Source organism: Heloderma suspectum, chromosome 3 (assembly GCF_057233095.1).
Source record: "Heloderma suspectum isolate Gila_16-S chromosome 3, 16-S_ref, whole genome shotgun sequence".
Lineage (NCBI taxonomy): Eukaryota > Metazoa > Chordata > Lepidosauria > Squamata > Helodermatidae > Heloderma > Heloderma suspectum.
The window spans coordinates 298823043-298846282 of record NC_139460.1 but is presented as its reverse complement, the minus strand read 5'-3'; positions in this window follow the sequence as shown (position 1 = coordinate 298846282).

Below are 23240 nucleotides of genomic sequence, written 5' to 3'. Positions count from 1 at the left end.
AACAGGAGTCTCATCACAGCTTTTTGCATTGGTAAAACTCTGGGGAAATAATCCTGGAATCCAGCCCCCCCCACTATCTCGAGGGGGGTACTTTTCTCCAAGATGTTGTCCAGATGCCTCCTTGCCCTCCCTTTAATTCCAGGGGGGAGATGAAAAGGTTTTTCAACCTTTTAAAAAGCTGTTTGAGAAAGCTCCCATGGAGACCCCGTGGGAAGCTGCCAGAGCGACATTGGTCCCAGCCAGAAGTCCAGTGTTTCTCGGTTGTGTCTTTCCAACCAACTAAAACTTCTGACCAGTATGTGAATTGTCAATGTCATAAAAATGCAACAATGAATTTAGATTTCCTTCCTACATTTCACAGATGAAAAAAAGGGCACACAAGTCCCTGTTTGCATACCGTAGAACAGGGGTAGGCAACCTTTTTGGGCCTGTGGACTCATTTGGCAATTTGAGAAACTTGTGGGCACCACCACAAAATGGCTACCATAGGAGGCATGTCTAGTCGTAAAGGGCCTGTCCAAAAGAGGCACACTAAACTATTCCTTTCAACCCACACTTTTCAGTACCAACAGACACCTATTTGTTAATTTTTTAAAAAAGTGGGAGTGGTAAGTCACCTTAGTGGGTGTCCTGGGGCAAACTGTGCCTGTGGGTACCTCGTTGCTATTTCAAAGTTGGGGGGCCACCACCGAGAAGGCCCTCTCGCGTGTTGCCACCATCAGAGGAGGCGCTCAGCAGAAGGCCCCAGATGTTGATTGTAGCGTCCGGGTAGGTTCATTATGTATGTGTACATTAATGACAAGATGCACCCTCCTCACATCCCAGCTCAGAGATTTAAGTTCTATAGATCTGGGGCAGGGAGCCAAGACCTGTAGAATGGCAAATTATCTAGCAACTTTGCAGACAAAATCGCTCAGATCCGCTCTGACTTGGATGCTATAGTTACATTAGTCACGCAGCAAGAGTCTCTGTACGTTTACCATGCTTTTACATAGCTGGGCGCTTTAATTTCTAGTTCTCTGTAGCACTATATGTAGGTCAGATTTCCATGCTGCATTTTTGCACATTGTGTGCCTGCATGCACACACTACTGTGTGTGTATGTTGTCTGTCTGTCTGCCTGCATGCCTGTCTGCTTGTCTGGCTTTAAAGTCTGGGACATTACATGGATATAAACCCCCAAATGGGTTTAGCACCTTGGATAGCTCCTTTAGAGTTCTGGCTGGCTCTGACTGAAACCCAGAGTGGATTCACTGACAAGACCTGATGACTCCCTGTGGGTTAGTCTCAAGAGAAAATAATGTCTAAAAGATTTCACAGTCACTCATCCGATAGTAAGTGGATAGTCCTCACACTTTCCAGCAAACTCCAGCAACCAATTTTGTTTGTTTGTTTGTTTGTTTGTTTAATTTATTAATTGCCCATCTGGCGAATTTATTAATCGCCACTCTGGGCGATGTACAGAGTGTATAATAAAACAGTTTAAAACAATAAAAAACTACAATAAAAACACCATATTTCTAAAAATACCCTAACCCACCCCAAATGCCTGCCTGAACATCCACGTTTTTAATGCGTGGCGGAAGCTCATTAAGGGGGCATGGCGGAGTTCCCTAGGGAGGGAGTTCCACAGAGCCAAACTCATTGGATGCTACCTCTCCTCTGGATTCAGCTTGGGACGGCAAGAGAGCAGGTATTGAGTGAATCTCAGTAGCACTGTGCAGGCTTTTTGCTAGTAAGCTCTCCTAAATCAAACCTCAGAGAGGGCACTTCATCCTTATCTTCACCCAAGGGAATACTGCATACTGAGTATCTTACAAGGGGTTTCTTTACATGGAGCTTTTATCCTACTATTGAGATTGGTTAGTCACGGAGGTTTGCAGGTCCTTTAGATGATGTCGTCAATCTCCACAGCGTCTCCCCCACTAAATGACCTTTATTCCATTTTTAAAAGATTGGAGATAATGAGCTATCAACTTACAGTGCTTGAGTTCTACTTGAGTTCCCTTGTGAAAAGAGGAAAACCCACAGTAAGAGGAGCTAGGCCACAGTGCCATCTAGCAGCTGTATAATGAAACATATTGAAGACTCCGATAAGGGGGGAAAAGAGGGGGAAAGGGGCGGGGAGAGTGAAGTGCATGTAAAGGGAGTCTGTCGTGATCCTGCATTTAAAACTGAAGCAGAAAGACCCATTTTAAATGCGGGATTTTAGGCTGGTGTAGAGATGCTCAAGGACAATTGCAAGAAGTGAACTCCCTAAAGGTAGTGGATTTAGGGATGTCAGAGAATTCCGCGACGGATCTCGGTGAAATCCCCCGAAATCCATCGCAGAACGGCCTGCCACCCCCCCGCCCCTCGCGGATCGCCCCCGGGACGAGACTTACCTGGGGCGGATGTTTCGGACGGCGGCGGCTCCAGCGGCAGTGGCGGCTGGTCTTCCAACCAGCTGCCACCGCCGCCATTTGTAGTCTGTGTTTTTTTCTTTTTTTTCCCCCTATAGATGTGATAGGCTACGTAAAGACTTACGTAGCCTATCACATCTAGGTAAAAAACAAACAAACATGCGTACACAAATGCATTCCTTATTTTTCGCCGTCTTAGTCTACGTAAATATTTACATAGACTAAGACGAAGACAAGAAAGGAGAACACAAATAGCGCCCAGTACGCTATTTGCGTTCCCCTTTCTTTTCCATAATGATCCAATATGGTGGTGTTTTAACAAAGGTCTCACCACCGCCTCCTTCAAGCAGGCTGGAATTCTGCCTCGCCTAAGGGAGGAATTAACCACTCCCTTACCCACTTGGCCAGTCCACCTCTGGCTGCTTTTATGAGCCAGGAAGATCAAGGCATTGGCTCATAAAACACACATGGTTTATGAGAACACACATGTTCATAAAACACACATGTTTTATGAGAACATGGCTCATAAAACACACATGTTTTATGAGAACACACATGGTAGCTCTCACCTCTCCCAGGATCCTGTCCACATCCTCAGGCTGTACAAATTGAAAAGTATTCAACAACACTGGACAAGCAGGGGCAAAAGTTTCCCGCCTCCCAGCTGAGCAGAGCAGAGCAGAGCAAGCTGCTCCAGCTGGTCCAGGGACTACAGAAGCAGGCAAGCTCCCAGAGAGCGAGCGAACAGAGTGAGCAGACAGGGGGAGCAAACAGGAGTTGGCCAGGGGAGTTCGGCAGGGGAGGTCAAGGGGGAGGCCCCTAACATTTTTTATTTTATTTTATTTTATTTTTTTTTACTAACTTTTTTTCATTTATTTGTCTTGTAACACACACTTCCACACCAGTGGGACTCTGCTTTTAACCTCTACTGAGTAGAGGAGCAGGCACAGGCTAGTCTAGAACAATCACAAAGCTAGACACAAAAAGGGAAAAGAGGCTATGGAAGGACAAGACTCTCCAGTTTGTTTTCTTGCCTGAGAACAACATGGCCTACACCTGCAACAAGTGCAAGTTGATCACGCTGCTGGAGGAAAAAGTAAGTGGACTGGAGCGGCGACTGTCAACCCTCCGGGGAATAAGAGAACACGAAGAGTTCTTGGACAGAATGGGGGAACTACAGCAGCAAAGGGCAGACCAGAAGCTTGAAGAGCAACAGCAAGATGAGGCAGTGGGAAATGCTGAGGTGAAGAAAAATGGAGTAGAGGATACTCCTTGGAAAACGGTGACAGTTAGGAGAAGAAGAACTAGACGACACTCTGCACCAGTGGAAGCGGTGGAGCTGTGGAACCGATTCCAGGTACTTGCAGATGAGACTGGAGGACAGCCTGCAGAGGAAGAATCACAGGGGAACCTGCATGAGAGTGAGCAAGAGGCTAAAGGTCAGTCAAACAGAGGCGATGAAACCCAGGCCTACAAGAAGAAGAAGAGAAGAGTGGTAGTAGTGGGAGACTCCTTGCTGCGTGGGATCGAGACCCAAGTATGTCGCGAAGACCCGTGGACTCGCCAGGTATGTTGTCTCCCGGGAGGACAGATTAGAGACGTGACTGAAAGGTTGCCTGCACTCATAAAGCCCACTGACAGGTATCCCTTTCTTCTCATCCATGTGGGAACAAATGATACCGCCAAGCGGAGCTACGAAGAGATCACGTCAGACTTTGAAGCTTTGGGAAGGAAACTCAAGAACTTTGGGGCCCAGATAGTTTTCTCATCCATCCTTCCAGTAGTTAGAAGAGGGATAGAAAGGGAACGAAAAATACTCCGGGTGAATGACTGGCTACGAAGGTGGTGCCGACGAGAGAGATTTGGATTCTGGGACCACGGGCTATACTTCCTGGAAGATGGGCTGTTGGCTAGGGATGGGTTGCACCTCACAAAGGCTGGGAAGAATGTGTTTGGCCACAGCATGAAGAACTTCATCAGGAGGGCTTTAAACTGAATCCTACGGGGAAGGGAGATGTAATGTTGGGGGTAACAATGGACATAGGCGCATGCACTGCAATGGAGAGAACAGCTCTGATAGCGTCCAATAATAGTCTTCAGACACAGGTAGGAAGAAAGCCAGACTATGAAGCACATGGTCTTCGATGTCTATATACTAATGCCCAGAGTATGGGAAACAAACAGAACGAACTTGAACTCTTAATACAGGAGGGAAATTATGACTTGATAGGTATAACTGAGACTTGGTGGGATGACTCTCATGACTGGAATACAGCAATTGAAGGATATAACTTGTTCAAAAAGAACAGGAGGAACAGAAAGGGAGGCGGGGTTGCACTGTATGTGAAAAATACATATCTCTGCACAGAAATACAGGAGGAGGAGCTTGGTAGCCCCATCGAGAGCATCTGGGTTGAAATAAATGGAGCAAAGAATAAAAGGAACCTGGTGGTCGGAGTCTACTACCGGCCACCCAATCAAGGAGAAGACAAGGATGAAACTTTTGAAAAGCAAATAGCCAATGTTTTAAGGAAGCTTGATGTAGTAGTAATGGGGGACTTCAATTTCCCCGATATTTGTTGGGAGACAAATTCTGCAAAACATGGCCCCTCCAGGAAATTCCTGACTTGTGTGGCGGATAACTTCCTCCTACAGAAAGTAGAGGAAGGAACTAGAGGATCGGCTATCCTTGACTTGATCCTAACCAACAGAGATGACTTAGTGGAGAAAGTAGCAGTTACAGGAACTCTGGGGGAAAGCGACCATGTTGTACTTGAGTTCTTGGTTCTAAGGGAAGCAAAAGCCGAGTGTACTCAAACGCGTACCCTGGATTTTAGGAAAGCTGATTTTAATAAACTCAGAACAATGATCAGTAAGGTCCCATGGCAAGCAATGCTAGCGAGAAAAGGAGTCCAAGATGGGTGGGAACTTTTAAAAAAGGAAATTCTCAAGGCACAATCACAAACAATTCCAACAAGAAGAAAAGGTGGAAGACAACAGAAGAAGCCAATGTGGCTTCACAAAAAGCTTAGGGATGACCTGAAAACAAAAAAGGACACATATAGGAAGTGGAAAGAAGGCCAAGTAACAAAGGAAGAGTACAGGCAGGTAGCACAGAATTGCAGGGATGGCGTCAGGAAGGCTAAAGCGGAGAACGAGGTGAGGTTAGCGAGGGATGCTAAAAACAACAAAAAGGCTTTCTTCAGCTACGTGCATAGTAAAAGGCAGAGGAAAGAAATGGTTGTTCAGCTATTAAATAAGGATGGCAAAATGATAACAGAGGACAAAGAAAAGGCAGAGGTGTTCAATTCCTACTTTGGCTCAGTCTTCTCCCAAAAGAGGGTCTATGACCCCCCTGGCAAAGGCGAAGTACAGGCTGAAGGGGCAGGATTGCAGCTTGAGATCGACAGGCATATGGTCAAGGAACACCTCATTACTTTGAATGAGTTCAAATCTCCAGGGCCAGATGAACTGCATCCTAGAGTCATAAAGGAACTGGCAGAAGAACTCTCAGAACCGCTGTCTATTCTCTTTGAGAAATCATGGAGGACCGGGGAAGTGCCAGATGACTGGAGGAGGGCTAACGTTGTCCCTATCTTCAAAAAGGGTAAAAAGGAGGAACCTGGGAACTACAGACCAGTCAGTCTGACATCAATCCCTGGGAAAATTCTGGAGCAGATCATAAAGCAATCCATCTGGAAGCACCTTGACAACAATGCCGTGATTACTCGAAGCCAACATGGATTTGTCAAAAACAAGTCCTGCCAGACAAATCTGATCTCATTTTTTGATCAAGTCACCTCCCTTGTAGACCGTGGGAATGCTGTAGACATCATATACCTCGACTTCAGCAAAGCTTTCGACAAAGTGCCCCATGATATCCTGATGAGCAAACTTGCTCGAAGTGGGCTAGATGAAACAACGATCCGGTGGATCCACAGTTGGCTACAGAATCGGACTCAAAGAGTGCTTATCAATGGGACCTTCTCAAGCTGGGGAGAGGTAACGAGTGGGGTACCGCAGGGCTCAGTCCTGGGCCCAGTGCTCTTCAACATTTTTATTAATGACTTGGAGGAGGAGGTGCAGGGAATGCTGATCAAATTTGCAGATGACACAAAATTGGGAGGGATAGCTAATACTTTGGAAGACAGAAACAAAATTCAAAGTGATCTGGATAGACTGGAGTGCTGGGCAGAAAACAACAGAATGACATTTAATAGGGACAAATGCCAAGTTCTGCACCTAGGAAAAAGAAACCAAATGCACAGTTACAAGATGGGGGATACGTGGCTCAACCACACTACGAGCGAGAAGGATCTTGGAATTGTTGTCGATCACAAGCTGAATATGAGCCAACAATGTGATGTGGCTGCAAAAAAGGCAAATGCTATTTTGGGCTGCATTCATAGAAGCATCGCTTCCAAATCCCGGGAAGTACTAGTTCCCCTCTACTCAGCACTGGTTAGGCCTCATCTGGAGTACTGTGTCCAGTTCTGGGCACCACACTTTAAGAAGGATGCAGACAAGCTGGAGAGGGTTCAAAGGAGGGCAACAAAGATGATCAGGGGACTGGAAACAAAGCCCTATGAAGAGAGACTGAAAGAACTGGGCATGTTTAGCCTTGAGAAGAGAAGACTGAGGGGAGATATGATAGCACTCTTCAAGTACTTGAAAGGTTGTCACAGAGAAGAAGGCCAGGATCTCTTCTTGATCATCCCAGAGTGCAGGACACGGAATAATGGGCTCAAGTTACAGGAAGCCAGATTCCGACTGAACATCAGGAAAAACTTCCTGAGTGTCAGAGCAATACGGCAATGGAACCAATTACCTGGGGAGGTGGTGGGCTCTCCCACACTGGAGGCCTTCAAGACGAGGCTGGACAGCCATTTGTCAGGGATACTCTGACTTGGATTCCTGCATTGAGCAGGGGGTTGGACTCGATGGCCTTGTAGGCCCCTTCCAACCCTACTATTCTATGATTCTATGATTCTATGATGTACTCGTAACAAGTCATGCATCCAGAATGTTCATTGAGAACACAATTTTGGGACAGGGGAGGGAAACAGCCACACAGCTTGTTTTCTGAGAGGAAACGATATTGTGGTTATAATACGGATTTAGATTTACAGTACTGAAATGAGGCCCATGGAACTGAATTACTCACTGAGAACTTCCAGTTGTACATTTCAGTCGGGCTTCAGGCCTGGGCATGGGACAGAAATGGCCTTGGTCGCCTTGGTGGATGATATGAGGAGGGCTCTGGATAGGGGTGAATGCTCCTTCCTTGTTCTCCTCGACCTCTCAGCGGCCTTTGATATCGTTGACCACGGTATCCTCCTGGACCGCCTGGAGGGGTTGGGCACTGGAGACACTGTATTATGGTGGTTCTGGTCCTTCCTCTCTGGCAGGTACAAGAGGGTAACACTGGGAGAGGAGGTTTCAGACCCATGGCCGCTCACTTGTGGGGTGCCACAGGGTTCCATCCTCTCCCCGATGCTATTTAACATCTATGTGAAACCGCTGGGGGCTATCATCAGGAGGTTTGGGGTGTGGTGTCATCAACAGGCAGATGACACGCAGCTCTACCTCTCATTCAAATCTTCACTAAGGTTGGCCATAGAATCCCTGTCCAAATGTCTGGAGATGGTGAGTGGCTGGATGAGGAGGAATAAGCTGAAGCTGAACCCTGACAAGACCGAGGTACTTTTGGTGGGAGACAAGAGGAGGTTGGGGGATGATGACCTGGTGTTGAATGGGGTACGGCTACCCTTAAAAGACCAAGTCCGCAGCCTGGGGGTCATTTTGGACTCCCAGCTGTCCATGGAGGCTCAGGTGTCAGCAGTGAGCCAGACAGCACTGTATCAACTCCATCTGATACGGCGGCTGCACCCCTACCTTCCCGAACATCTGCTCCCATCGGTAGTACATGCCCTGGTCTCCTCTTTTTTAGACTATTGTAATGCGCTCTACATAGGGTTACCCTTGAAGATGGTTTGGAAGCTGCAGCTGGTACAGAACGCGGCGGCTCGCCTGATTAAAGGCAGCCGCTGGCGAGATCACATCACTCCAGTGCTGAAGGAGTTGCACTGGTTACCAGTTGTTTTCCGGGCCAAATTCAAGGTGTTGGTTTTGACCTTTAAAACCCTATATGGTTCTGGCCCAGCCCATCTTAAGGAGCACCTCCAGCAACACCAGACAGGCCACTTAACAAGATCAGCCTTGGATGGCCTTCCCTCTGTCCCATCAGCCAGGACAGCTAGACTGGTGGGGATGAGGGAGAGGGCCTTCTCTGTGGTGGCCCCCCCCCTCTGTGGAGCTCCCTCCCTAGGGAACTCCGCCATGCCCCCTCTTTAATGAGCTTCCACCGCGCATTAAAACGTGGTTGTTCAGGCAGGCATTTGGGGTGAGTTAGGATATTTTTAGAAATATGTTTTTACTGTAGAATTTTATAGTTTAAAACTGTTTTATTATACACTCTGTACATCGCCCAGAGTGGCTGGGTGAACAGCCAGATGGGCGATTAATAACTTTAATAAATAAATAAATACAGCAAGCAGAAAGCATATACTCTTCTATAGTATGGTACCAACATAAAACCAAAGTTGTGCTGAGCTTGCTCATGGTTTCACTTAGATCCTTCTTTGTCTTGATGTGACGTCACTGAGTACGGCAGTTTCAAATTAATGTTTGTCATATTGGATCAGAATCAGCTTTGCAGAGATGAGGTTTTTAAAACAACTCAGGTATTTGTACACTGGAATATTACCATCTGGGATAGGTACTCTTTGGGGCTGATACATGCGGGGAAAAAAATTGCAATGGCAGCCAGCACCCATCTCACCCCATGCGATGGCTGCCAACTTGGGATAGCTTTAAAAGGGGATTAGACAAACCCATGGAGGATAGGTCTATCAATGGCCACTACTCATGATGGCTATATGCTACCTCCAGTATTGGGTACAGTATGCCTCTGAATACCAGTAGCTGGAGAACATGAGCGGGAGGGTGCTATTGTGCACATATCCTGCTTGTGGGCTTCCCTGTAGTTGTCTACTGGTGGAACAGGAGGTAGAATTGGCTGAGATTTGGTGCTGCTTGTGGGTTTTAGACATCAGCTTGTGGGACCATTTTGGAATATGCCACAGGTGAATTAAATACTAAACAGTTACTTCCTCTTAATATAAGTCATTAACCTGATTGCATCAATTGCGGTTTTATTGAAGCCCATAGCATTTTTCAAGCACGCAAGTGCAGTCAAGATTGCGGCATAAAACCCCCTCCATCAAGACATGAAAAAAGCCTACTTGTATATTTTGATTCAGTTAGGTTGACTTTGGTTTCACACCATTTCAACCATTCACTGACTCCTCCCCCTCTTTAGTTGGTCATAGCATTCTGATTTTGTTTAATTACTTCATACGTACCCCTCATTTCTTGCTAGGAATCTGAGGCAATGCCCTGTGAGGGGGGCTATCCCAGAAGCTTCATGGCTGAATAGGGATTTCCAGTGATAGTATTGCCAACTTGGCAATATGCCCCAGTAGCCTTTTACAGTGGTTTAAGCTGCCAGAATTAGCAGGTCGACATTTTCACAGGGTTCAGGCAACATCACATGAATATATTTTGTGCTGGGGCAAACAGATGAATCGTTCATGCTTGATGTGGTAATGTAACATTATGCCTACTGCTATCTCCTGCATTATTTGTCCTTTGGTCCTAAGTCTGGGGAAAAAAAACAAACAATGCTAGTGTGTGAAATCATGTCTCATGTTATTTGTCTACTTCTGTGAGCAGTATAATGCAGTGCAAAGAATGTATGTGAGAGTGCCTGCTCACTTCCAAGAACCAGAAAATCAAAATGTGTGATTATTTCATTTGTACGAAGGATTAGGAGAAGCTCTGGTGTGTTACTTGCAATGCTCGCACATTGTGCTGCTGATGTGGCTAGTATTTTTGCAGGAGCAATGGCCTTTGGGAGAAGTTGTGGAATCAGGCAATTGTTGGAAGATCTAAAAATCTCTTATATTCAAAGATGTTATGGCTCCACCCATGTCTGCTTCTTAATTTAAATCTACTTATGAATTTGATTAATCAGTTAAAGTCAGGTGGTCAATCAATTAGAAATGTTCAGTTGTGGGGAAGGCGCCTGTGGGGAACAGGAGTAGCTGCGCTTGAGGCTGAACTCAGGCTGTGTTTGCTTTTGTCTCCACCCTCTCCTGGAAATAAAAGGCTAGGGCCTGCCTCCAATGCCGGGGAGGAGCATGTGGGGAAGAGGATTAGCTGCACCTGTGGGCCCTAAGGCTGAACTCAGGCTGTGTTTGTTTATGTCCCCACCCCCCGCCCTTAGTGAAATGCTAGTCCTACCAGGGGTGTGAGCCCTTGGTGCAAGCCTAAGGGCAAGTGCTAAAGGGCTCTTGTGTGGTGGCTCTTAGCATGTGACTTGAAGCATGTGACCTGGGAGGCAAAGAGACATAGGAAGTGAGAGAGCCAAATTCAAATGATCTACTCAACTCTGTTAAGATGAGACTGTACAGACCTCTGCTACCATTTTAAACGCTGTTTGCATCTCTGGAACTGACAGGAATGGAAGACTACCTTCAATTACTCCTTCCGTTCCCTCTTGATTGTTGGATTTCTTTTCCTCCCTTTTATTCAAGGAATTTATAGTATTGATGTTAAAATAGGTTCTTTTTTTTTGTATTTAAAATGGGAACTTAGTGGAGAATATATGTAGTTGTTTTACTTCCCTTTACTTGTTTGACTCCCTTTTCTTCTATTCCTTCTCCCTTCCCTCCCTTGGTGTTTTGATTATAATTGATTCAGTACTCTGACTTTAAATGAAGAAGACCTGTCAGAGAAATCTTAACTCTGTTTGGAAGTTTCAAGGAGGTCAAGAACATAGAGTTTTGACTAGAAGAAGGAAGAAATTGATAGGAAATATGGTTGACTCTCAATTTTACACTGTGGAGGAAATGCAAAGAATATTGAGGGACGATTTTAAAATGTTTAAAACTGGATGTATGGAAACGTGGGAAGAGGTGGAGAAAAAGTTTGCTTCTAGATTTACAGCAGTGTTAAAAAAGGAAAGGAGACAGAAAAGATAAAACAATTAGAGACAGAATTGGAGATTCAATGTTTTGGTAATAATGCGTTATCAAGAGAGGCAGTATTGGTGAAACAACAAGTTGAAGAGTTGGCCAATAAAATGGAACAAGCTAATGAAAAGAGTTTAGATTTAGTAATGGAAATGGATAATACTAAGAGTAATCTAATTCTAAAGGGGATGCCAGAACATATTGCAGATTATCTGTTTGGTTTGGTAGAAAATGTCTTTATGGAGATGATGGGAGAGGAGGTAGAAGAAATAATACCAATAGACTCAATGTATATAATTAATTCACCATCAAGATTTTGTTCTGCTAAAATTAGGTAAAATTTTCTTTCTTTAAAGCAAGACAACTTATGAAAAAAATAAATAGAGAAAGGGATCCTAGGATAGCAGGGACAGAAATCTCAAGTTTTTGCAGATATTAACCCTAGAACGTTGGGTAAGATAATTTAGAGGGGTTACTGAGGAATTAAGGAAGTTTAACTTATATTAAATACTAAGCTGGAGAAAGCACCTGGTTTAGATGGATTCCCTTTTGAATTTTATAAAACATTTCTGAAGAAGATCTTAAAACCATTAACAAAAGCAATTAATGCTATTTTAGACATAGGAAATATACCAAATACCTGGAATGAGGCAAAGGTAGTGATTATTCCAAAAGCAGATAAAGATCTATATTTACTAATCTTGTATCACTCTAGATAAAATCTTTGCTGCAGTTTACAGACAGGTTAGATTTAGTTATGCATAAATTAATTCACACTGATCAGCAAGGGTTTATTAAAAACAGAATGGGTTATAATATTTGCAAAATGATTAACCTGATAGATTATATGAGCTGGGAAATAAATAAGGCTGCAGTAAAGCTTTTGTAGACGAAGAGAAAGCTACAGGGTAGAGTGATCCAAATTATTTCAGGTTTTACAATACTATGGATTTAGACTGAAATTTAGGAGTTGGATTAATGGTATTAACAGCTTCAGACACTCTTGGATAAGACCAATTATCTGGATCCATTTCAGTTGGGGTTCAGGCCAGGTTTTGGCACAACTTCATATATTGTATTTTATGAATATATGAAGTTTAAATGCCATTTACATAAAAGCACACAGACAATATGCACAAACAACATATAACTAAAAACAACTTTGAACAGTCAGTCATAACTAAAGACACATTCCAATCTCCCACTTCTGATACCCAGTTAACAGCACAGCTACTGATGAGGGTAGAAGCTGAAACATTTAGCTTAAAATATATTTTAATACTCTGTTGTTAGTCTTTCTATCTTTTTAATAGATTTTACTTTAAGACTGACTGCATCCACAGTAGATCCAGAGCTTCCTTGTTGCTTTGCTGTTATGCCACTTTACACCAACCTCTCTCTCTCTCTCTCTCTCTTGTGTGTGTGTGTATATAATTTAGAACAAAGTTTTGTTAAAATACCATTAAAAGCCCTGCTTTAGATGAATCCAAAAGACAGAAAAGTATTAAAGGAAATCAGTTGTATTATCCCAGAGTTAGACAGTTTGGAATAAACTAGGAATCTATTAATGTCCTTCAAAATCACCATTGGATCCACAATTTAATACAAATGGGGTAAATGCTATTTTTATAAAATGTCATAAATATGGTGTTGATAAATGTGTTGATTGGGTTGATGGTAATCAGGTTAAGCCTTTAGACCAAATGGAGGATATAATGCTTGCTGTTGTTTATTCGTTCAGTCGCTTCCGACTCTTCATGACTTCATGGACCAGCCCACGCCAGAGCTTCCTGTCGGCTGTTGCCACCCCCAGCTCCCCCAAGGTCGAGTCTGTCACCTCCAGAATATCATCCATCCATCTAAAATGCTTGCTACAAGACTGATATTGTTTGAATACTTTCAGACTACAGTTTAAATAAATAGCTGGTTAAGAAATCAGTAGGGAGGATTAAAAACAATCAAATACATTTGAGAAAATAATGTGAACAAACCAAAAAATATGCTAACTGAAATCAACCAAATTATAATGCATATAGAAGAAAACAGAAGACCAGATTACTTTCAAAGATGGGAAAAAATACTTGGAGAAAGAACATCAAATGAAATGTGGAAGTATATTTGGAATAACTTAAATAGATATACAGTCTCTATGTCTTTAACAGAAAATTCAGTTAAGCTCCTGACTCAGTGGTACATGATTTCTTTACGGTTATCCAAGATCTATGAAAATTGTAAGAATATTTGCTGGAAGTGTGGAAAGGGAGGAGCAGACATGGAGCATCTCAACATCAGTCTAAAATCCTGCATTTAAAACGGGGCTTTCTGCTTCCGTTTTAAATGCAGGATCACAATGGGCTCCCTTTACACGTGCTTCCTCCCCAATTTTCCCCCTTATCTGAGTCTTCCATATGTTTCATTACACAGCCACTAGATGACACTCTGGTCTAGCTCCTCTTATTGCAGGTTTTCCTTTTTCACAAGGGCACTGAAGCGAAACTCACAGGAATTTGATAGCTCATTATGTCCAAGGTATTAAAAAATGATATGTCCTGGAGCTTGATGACATCATCTAAAGGGCCCACAAACTTCTGTGAGTAACCAATCTCAATAGCAGGATAAAAGCTCTATGTGAAGAAGCCCTTTATGCATTATTGGTGGAATTGCTCTGAGGCAAGGAGATTCTGGAAATAAACTATTTTTTACTATTAGTAATATTCTGCAATATACTACAACTTTTGATCCTAGAATTTGCTTGTTCACTTATCTGAAAGATCCAAAGAATGAAGAAACACTACTCTTTTATATGATATTAGCAGGACGTCTTCTTTATGCCAAGTATTGGAAAACAAAGAAAATACCTCAATTAAAAGAACGGTACATTAAAATGTGGGATTTGGCATTATATCTCTTCTTTGGGTTAGGCAGGGAAGATATAGGATAAATCAATTACAACAGAAATGGGAGTAATTCGGGAAGTTTTGGAATGATGAACAAGGTCTGATACATGATAACCCATTTCCTTTACTGTGATGTCTCGTTGTTCAAAGGTTATAGAATCATAAAATAGAATCATAGAATAGTAGGGCTGAAAGGGGCCTATAAGACCATCAAGTCCAGCCCCTTGCTCAATGCAGGAATCCAAGTCAAAGCATCCCTGACAGATGGCTGTCCAGCCTCATCTTGAATGCCTCCAGTGTGGGAGAGCCGACTACCTCCCTAGGTCATTGGGTCCATTGTTTTATTGCTCTAACAGTCAGGATGTTTTTCCTGATGTTCAGCCGGAATCTGGCTTCCTGTAACTTGAGCCCATTATTCCATGTCTTGCACTCTGGGATGATCGAGAAGGGCTTCCTCTCTGTGACAACCTTCAAGTACTTGAAGAGCACTATCATAGCTCCCCTCAGTCTTCTCTTCTCAAGGCTAAACAAGCCCAGTTCTTTCAGTCTCTCCTCATAGGGCTTTGTTTCCAGTCCCCTGATCATCTTTGTTGCCCTCCTCTGAACCCTCTCCAGTTGGTCTGCATCCTTCTTAAAGTGTGGTGCCCAGAACTGGACACAGTACTCCAGATGAGGCCTAACCAGTGCTGAGTAGAGGGGAACTAGTACTTCACAGGATTTGGAAGCTATACTTCTATTAATGCAGCCCAAAAGAGCATTGGCCTTTTTTGCAGCTTCATCACATTGTTGGCTCATATTCAGCTTGTGATCGACAACAATTCCAAGATCCTTCTCGCTTGTAGTGTTGTTGAGCCAAGTATCCCCCATCTTATAACTGTGCATTTGGTTTCTTTTTCCTAGGTGCACAACTTGGCATTTATCCCTATTCAATGTCATTCTGTTGTTTTCTGCCCAGCACTCCAAGATCACCTTGAATTCTGTTTCTGTCTTCCAAGGTATTAGCTATCCCATCCAATTCTGTGTCATCTGCAAATCTGATAAGCATTCCCTGCACCTCCTCCTCCAAGTCATTAAAAAAAATGTTGAAGAGCACTGGGCCCAGGACTGAGCCCTGCGGTACCCTGCTCGTTACCTCTGCCCAGTTTGAGAAGAACCCATTGATAAGCACTCTTTGAGTCCGATTCTGTAGCCACCTGTGGATCCACCTGATGGTTGTTTCACTTGGCCCACTTTGAGCTAGTTTGCTTATCAGGATATCATGGGGCACTTTGCCAAAAGCTTTGCTGAAGTCGAGGTATATTATGTCCACAGCATTCCCACATTCGCAAGGGAAGTTACTTGATAAAAAAATTAGATTAGATTAGTATGGCGGGATTTGTTCTTGACAAATCCATGTTGGCTTTGAGTCATCACGGCATTGTTTTCAAGGTGCTTCCAGATGGACTGCTTTGTCATCTGCTCCAGAATTTTCCCAGGGATTGATGTCAGACTGACTGCTCTGTAGTTCCCAGGTTCCTCCTTTTTACCCTTTTTGAAGATAGGGACAACATTAGCCCTCCTCCAGTCATCTGGCACTTCACCCGTCCTCCATGATTGGTCAAAGATAATAGACAGTGGTTCTGAGAGTTCTTCTGCCAGTTCCTTTGTGAGCGGAGATGGGGAAATAAAGAGACTGACACAGGTACTTGGGTTCAAATTGGGCCACATTTATTGATAAATCTGCAAAGGGGAAAACAGGATGGGCAGCTAAACTGGGGCATCCTCTAGCTGTCCCTGACATGGGCAAAAGCATTCAAAGCCTGTGGGGTGGCATGTCATCTCACCACCCCACAGGTCTACCCCTTTTGGGGGAGGTAGGCCTTCCCCCGTCACCCCCACCCAGGCCGCGTGCCCCGAAAGGGGTGTGGCATCACCTCCAGGCCGTATCTGAGGGGATATGGAAGTGTCAAGTGCGCCCACAGCAGCCAAGGTGTCAGAGCTAGCATGTGCCATGGCTGACCCTCCTGTTGGCATTACTGGGGCAGGTGGGGGTTGCAAAACTATCTGAGGCAAAACCTCATTCCCAGCTGCGTTTGGATTGACTTGATCTCCTGTAGGCGGAGAAAAAGGCCATTGAGGGGCCAACATCCATGGGAACCATCCCCATGGCCCCATCAGGCCCCACCCCTACCAGTGGAAGGTGTTAGAGAAAGTTGTCTCACCTGCAACTGAGACAGTTGGAGCAGGATCCCCCAGAGATGCAGTAAGCAAGGCTGCCGCTGACCCTGATGCCTGTGTCGCCGCAGACATTGCACTTTCCGCTGCAGGGGGAGCCGGTATGGAATTCTGAGTGAAGGCAGAGCTGGAAGGTGCCTCAACTGCATCTAAATGCTCTGAAAGGGAAGACAACAACGTATGCTGGGACTGTCGTCTAGTCTGTTTAGGTTGAGACCCGCCCAAAGTGGTTGGCCTAGGTACAGGTGGTGTAATCCCTTTGTCTTTTTCCATGGCTGCCACACGGGCCAGAATCAGTGCCAAATCGGGATCCTCCTCCCCCTCTGACAAAGACTCATGCTTCCATCGAGGCCTTTTTGCTGGAGGGCAAGGGGCTTTGCCCTTACCTTCTTGCTCCCTTGTCCTTTTTTAGGGGGCATATTAGCTAGATGGTCGGGCACAGGAGTTGGTGCCTGGGAAGGTATAGAGTGCCCAGCGAGAGGGGAAGAGGTGTTGGGAATAACCCTCCTGCCCCCCCACAAAGGAAGATGAGGCGTTGTTGTTTTTTTTGGCAAACTCTATAGGCTTATCTAATTGGTCACCCCAACACAGCCTCAGGACTCAGTGCAAGGACCCTCCTCAAGGCTGGGAGAAACCCCCCAGAAGGAAGCTGTCCCCAAGGCCCCCTCCAAACCTCGGGCCGGCAGGCCCCAGAAGCTCAGGCCCAGATGCCCAGAGTCACCACCGTGCCACAGATCTCGTGGCCCCATGGCCACCCAAGAGGGAAAACCAGGACTGGACACTAGGGCCAGCCAGACCGTGAGGCCTGGGATCACTGGAGCAGGTACGATCTGGGCCACCCAGAGCCTGAGGGCAAGAAAATCAGCTGCCTTCTGCTGCTGCGGCTGTGGCCACGGCAAGAAACGGCTGGTTGGCGTCCGGGCGAGGAGAGGCCAAGACCACCACTGCCGCTGTCCTCCAGATGCTGCTGCAGAAGGGGGAAGAGTCGATTGCTGCCGACGCAGCCGCACATCAAATGTGGCTGCTCTCGCCCAAAGCTGGCGATCGCCTCTCCAGGGCAAGCGTTGCCACCGCCCACATTTCTCTGGCTGCAGAAGCACATGGCACCCACTCTGCAGCCAGCTGCACGTTGGAAAGGCATTTGGGAGGGACGTGGAGAGCTTGTGATGGCTCTCCGGCACCTCGCACTCTGGTGGAACCACCGCAGGCCGCCAATCATGGCCGGGGACGTCAGCTCACCCCACCCGCCCACAACGGCCCACCACGAGGCCAAGCATGCTGGACTTGGGGTGTGGCATTTATTACCCTAGGGAGCAGTTCATCTGGCCCTGGAGATTTGGACCCATTCAAAGTAATTAAGTGTTCCTTGACCATATGTCTATCGATCTCAAGCTGCAGTCCTGCCCCTTCAGCCTGCACGCCTTTGCCAGGGGGCTCATAGACCATCTTTTGGGAGAAGACTTAGCCAAAGTAGGAACTGAGCACTTCTGCCTTTTCTTTGTTATCTGTTATCATTTTGCCATCCTTATTTAATAGCTGAACCACCATTTCTTTCCTCTGTCTTTTACTGTGCACGGAGCTAAAGAAAGCTTTTTTGTTGCTTTTAGCATCCCTCGCTAACCTCAGCTCGTTCTCAGCTTTAGCCTTCCTGACGCCATCCCTGCAATTCTGTGCTACCTGCCTGCACTCTTCCTTTGTTGCTTGGCCTTCCTTCCACTTCCTATATGTGTACTTTTTTGTTTTCAGGTCACCTCTAAGCTTTTTGTGAAGCCACACTGGCTTCTTTTGTTGCTCCCACCCATCTTGGACTCTGAGTTGCTTGCCATGGGACCCTACTTATCATTGTTCTGAGTTATTAAAATTGGCTTTCCTAAAATCCAGGGTATGCGTTTGGCTACACTTGGCTTTTGCTTCCTTTAGAACCAAGAACTCAAGTATAACATGGTCACTTTCGCCCAGAGTTCCCGTAACTGCTACTTTATCCACTAAGTCATCTCTGTTGGTTAGGATCAAGTCAAGGATAGCCAGTCCTCTAGTTCCTTTGTCTACTTTCTGTAGGAGGAAATTATCAGCAACACAAGTCCGGAATCTCTTGGAGGGGACATGTTTTGGAGAATTTGTCTACCAACAAATATCTGGGGAAATTGAAGCCCCCATTGCTACTACATCATGCTTCCTTGAAACATTGGCTATTTGCTTTTCAAAAGTTTCATCCTCGTATTCTCCTTGATTGGGTGGCTGGTAGTAGACTCCAACAACCATGTTGCATTTATTCTTTGCTCCATTTATTTTAACGCAGGTGCTCTCAATGGGGCTACCAAACTCATCCTCCTGTATTTCTGTGCAGAGATATGTATTTTTAACATATAGTGCAACTCCACCTCCCTTTCTGTCCCTCCTATTCTTTTTGAAGAAGTTATATCCTTCAATTGCTATATTCCAGTCATGGGAGTCATCCCACCAAGTTTCAGTTATACCTATCAAGTCATAATTTTCCTCCTGTATTAAGAGTTCAAGTTCATTCTGTTTGTTTCCCATACTCTGGGCATTAGTATATAGACATTGAAGACCATGTGCTTTATAGTCTGGCTTTCTTCCTATATGTTTCTGAAGACCATTATTGAGCGCTATTGGAGCTGTTCGCTTGGTTGTGGTGCATGAGCCTTCATCCATTGTTACCCCCAACTTTACGTCTCCCTTCCCCATAGGATTCAGTTTAAAGCCCTCCTGATTAAGTTCTTCATGCTGTAGCCAAACACATTCTTCCCAGCCTTTGTGAGGTGCAACCCATCCCTTGCCAACAGTAAATTTTCCAGGAAGTTTAGCCCGTGGTCCCAGAATCCAAATATCTCGTGCTGGCACCACCTTCGAAGCCAGTAATTCACCCAGAGTATTTTTCTTTTCCTTTCTATCCCTCTTCTAACTACTGGAAGGAAGGATGAGAAAACTATCTGGGCCCCAAAGTTCTTGAGTTTCCTTCCCAAAGCTTCAAAGTCTGATGTGATTTCTTCATAGCTCTGCTTGGCAACATCATTTGTTCCCACATGGATGAGAAGAAAGAGATACGGGTCAGTGGGCTTTATGAGTGTAGGCAACCCTTCAGTCACATCTCTAATCCATCCTCCTGGGAGACAGCATACCTGGCGAGTCCACAGGTGTTCGTGACATTATACCTAGATGTTTTATTGTTGTAAGGTATGTGATGGTTCTTACTGCTTTATAATGTTTATAGTAGGTTTTAGTGTGTTAAATGTCCAAAGAATAGTGATGTCTTATTTTTCACAGTGATTTGTTTTGTAAAATAATCTGTTAAAAATAATAAATAAATGCTTAGAAAAGAAAACATTCAGTTGCTTTGTAGCTCTAGGAGTAAAGTTTTGCTACTTTCTGAAGAGATTTGGTCAGTTTCTGAACTTTTCTACTCCACTGAATACTTGAAAAGAATTCTGTTGAAGTTAACCAAATCACCCTAGATTTATTGCATCATGAGAATGTGTCTGTCATATTACGGAACATGCACTTTACATAAGCTGGTGGTTTCCTCTGTGGTTAACTAATGTTTGGAACAAGTAAAATTCAGGAAGAACCTGTGGGTCATAGTGGAAAGGACTGGGGAAGACACTATAATTTCTTTCACTAAGCTTATTTTTGAAGTTATTAAGCTGCTTCTGTAGGGAATCCTTTTGAAACTGTTGTACATTTACAGTAATTGAACACATGATACAAAACAGAGTTTGAAAGATGGCACTCCCCGCCCCCCCCCCCCAAGAAATCTGCCTCCAACTGAAGGTTATGCTGGGGCAGGTATTTGTCTATGATGCAGGAGGTTACATATACTCATGATCATAGAATCATAGAATAGCAGGGTTGGAAGGGGCCTACAAGGCCATCGAGTCCAACCCCCTGCTCAATGCAGGAATCCAAATCAGAGCATCCCTGACAGATGGCTGTCCAGCCTCACCTTGAATGCCTCCAGTGTGGGAGAGCCCACTACCTCCCTAGGTAATTGGTTACATTGTCGTATTGCTCCAATAGTCAGGACGTTTTTCCTGATGTTCAGCCGGAATCTGGCTTCCTGTAACTTCAGCCCATTATTCCGTGTCCTGCACTCTGGGATGATCAAGAAGAGATCCTGGCCTGATAATGACTAGTAGCCATTGGTAGCCTTATGTTCTTCCTCTTTTCTTCTTGTAGTTTAACCACTTACTGATTAGAGGACTTGACATCTTATCTCTTAAATCTTATGCTTTAAATTAGCCTTTAATCATAGGCTATGGTCTATTTCTCTGTTCACACAGTGGCCAACTAGCTGCCTGTGGAAAGCCCACAAGCAGGACATGAGTTCAATATCACCCTCCCACTCATGTTCCCCAACAACTGGTACTGAGAGGCATACTGCCCCTGATACTGGAGATAGCATATAGACATCATGATAGTAGTTACCACTGGCCTCATCCTCCATGAATTTATCTAATCCCCTTTGAAAGCCATCTAGGTTTGTGGCCATCACTACACCTTACATGTTTGTTACATGGTAGCAAATTCCATAGCTTTTACTATGCACTGTGTGAAGTACTTCCATTCATCTATCCTGAATCTCCCACTAATCAGCTTCATGGGATGACCCCAGTTTCTAGTATTATGACTTTCTCCATACCATGCATAATTTTATACACCTCTATCATGTCCCTCCTAACTTGCCATTTTTTCTGAACTAATAAAGCCCAAATGTTGTAATCTTTGCTCATAGGGGAGTTGCACCAACCCCCCTGATTATTCTGACTGGCCTTTTCTGTGCCTTTTCCAGCTCTACAGCATCATTTTGGAGGTTCGGTACATAGTATTCTGAGTGCAGTTGCACCATATGTTTGTATAAGAGTATTATGATATTGGCAGTTTTATTTTTGATCCCTTTCTTTCTTAATGATCCCTAATCTTGAATTTGCACTTTTCACAGCAGCCCTGGTTGACATTTTCATTGAGCTATCCACTATGACTCCAAGATGCCTTTCCTGGAGGGGTTGGGGGGGAAACTGCACAAAAGCCAGGAAATCACCAAATGATTGGTGGTTGTGGGAAAGGGGGCCTGGCCATCTGGGAAACCCCAGAGGGTTCAATTGGGACCCAGGAGGACCACATTTGCCACTTGGGCCTGAGGGACCTCATCCTTGCCTTATTGTCTGCTTACATTTCTTCTGCTAGATTTGCTTTCCTCATTTGGACAAAAGACTTCATTTTTCTGAAGGGAGCCTTCTTGTCTCCAATAGCTTCCTTGACTCTTTTCATTAACCATGCTGGCATCTTCTTGGATTTTGAGTTACCTTTTCTGACTTGTGATATGCATTCTAGATGAGTTTCTATTATTATAGTTTTGAATGACTCTCAAGTGTTTTGGAGAGATTTGACTCTCTTGACTTTTCCTATCAAATTCCTTTTTACCAGTCCCCTCATTTTTTAGACGTTTCCTCTTTTGAAGTCAAGTGTGACAGTGTTGGACTTTTGCATTTTCCCACTTGCATATACATTGAATTTGATAGCACTGTGGTCACTGTTTCTAATTGGTTCCACAACACTGACATCTTGCAACATATCTTAGGCACCACTTAGGATTAAGACCATTGTCATTTCCCTTGTGGTTGCTTCCATGATCAACTGTTTTAGGGAACAGTTATTTATCTAGACATTTTACCAATTTTTGTTATCTAAATATGCATTTATCTAGTCTACATGAAGGTGACTGAAACCATCCATTGCTATAACACTTCCTCCTTTGGATATTTATTTATTTATTTATTTATTTCATTTCCATACCGCCCAATAGCCAAAGCTCTCTGGGTGGTTCACAAAAATTTAAACCAAAAAGCACGCAGTAAAACAATATAAAATATAAAAGCATTAAAACCACAATATAACAATACAATTTGAATAAAACCAGAATAAAACCTAGCAGCAATGCAGACATTTAAAATACAGATTTAAAACAGCAAAGTTCAAAGACTAGAAAGCTAAAATACTAAAACACCTGGGAAAATAAAAAGGTCTTCACCTGGTGCCAAAAGGAATACAATGTAGGTGCCAGGTGAACCTCACTAGGGAGCTCATTCCACAGCCGGGGTGCCACAGCAGAAAAGGCCCTCCTTCTAGTAGCCACCCACCTCACTTCCCTTGGCAGGGGCTCATGGAGAAGGACTGCTGAGGATGATCTTAAGGTCTGGGCAGACACATATGGGAGGAGGTGATCCTTCAGATAACCTGGCCCCAAGCCATTAAGGGCTTTAAATGTTAATACCAGCACTTTGAATCGGGCCTAGAAATGGACTGGCAGCCAGTTCCAGAAGTACTGGTGTAATATGAGCTCAAAGGCAGCCCCATGTATAATACATTGCAGTAATCGAGATGAGAAGTTGGATGTCTCCCGAATTTCATTCTCTATCTCAAGATCACCCTGAGCATTTTGGTTAGGGGGCCAATAGTATGACCCTGTACTATATTACTTTTGGGGCCTGATATTGCCACCGTAGCAATTCTATTGAGGAGTCTGCCCCTTCTGAGCTTTCTAGTTTGTTTGACTTCATGCGTTCTTTGATGTACAGAGCAACTCTGCCTCCTGTACACCTTTCTCTGTCCTACCAA